Consider the following 1,185-nt stretch of genomic DNA (forward strand, 5'->3'; position numbering starts at 1 on the left):
CCAGCCATGGGTGGGTGGCCTTTGTCCGTCGCGTCAATACGAATTTTGTATAAATTTACTTTTTCAAAATCTAAATTCCCTCTAATTACTATTTCTCCAGTATTTGGATCTATTTTAAACTGGTCGCTAACCATGGTTGGAACGAGACTATTAAAAGAGTATGAAATCTCCCCATTCACTCCTTCATCCCGATCAGAAGCATTAAGTCTGATTACTATTGTTCCGTTACCCGAGTTTTCGAATATTCTTACTTCATATTCAGTCTGTTCGAAATCGGGAGCATTGTCATTCACGTCCAGCACAGTGACCAGCAGCTGAACAGTGCCTGTGAGTTCAGGTTTGCCTCCGTCAGTGGCTGTCAGAAATAAGTTATGTTCGGGAGCTTCCTCTCTGTCCAAGGATTTCTTTAACACGAGCCCAATTTGTGTATTGTCATCACTATTGGTTTTCACATCTAGGGAGAAGTATTCGCTGGAACTGAGTCTATAGGTTAAAAGAGAATTTGAGCCAACATCCGCATCTGACGCGCCCTCTAGTGGAAACAGAGAATCTGGCAGCCTTGATTCGTAAATCAGCACTCTTTGTTCCTTTAAACGAAACACAGGCGGGTTGTCATTAATGTCCTTCACCACCACTTCCACATGGAAAACCTGCAGCGGCCTGTCCACGATCACCTCCAGGTGGATGCTGCACTCCGCGTTTCGCCCACACAGTTCCTCGCGGTCGATCCGAGAATTCACAAACAAAATGCCATTCTGCAGATTTACCTCGAGAAGATCCCCGCGGCCTTTGGACTCCACTCGGAAAAGGCGCGGCACCAGCTCCGCCAGCTCCAGTCCCAGGTCCTGGGCGATGCGGCCCACGAAGGTGCCATGTTTAGCCTCCTCCGGGACCGAGTACTGAACCTGGCAGCTGCCCTCCTCCCAGGCTACGAGCAGCAGAAGCGAGAGCAGCAGACACCGAGATCCCAGTGGGCCTTCCAGGGTAAGAACCATGTCAAATACTTGTTTTATTTCCATCAGAAGATCTTGCCTCGTCATTAAGATGAAATATTGTGTGATCCGACTCTGTTAATCCAATTCTGCGCCTGCCATCCCTCAGCGCTTGTGGAACCAAGCAGTAACAGAAGGAATGAATTTTGAATACTGTAACAACTAGATTAACTTCATGGTAGACAGCGACATC

The sequence above is a fragment of the Puma concolor genome, chromosome A1 (assembly GCF_028749965.1).
Source record: "Puma concolor isolate L17-30 chromosome A1, mPumCon1.1.hap2, whole genome shotgun sequence".
NCBI classification, from domain to species: domain Eukaryota; kingdom Metazoa; phylum Chordata; class Mammalia; order Carnivora; family Felidae; genus Puma; species Puma concolor.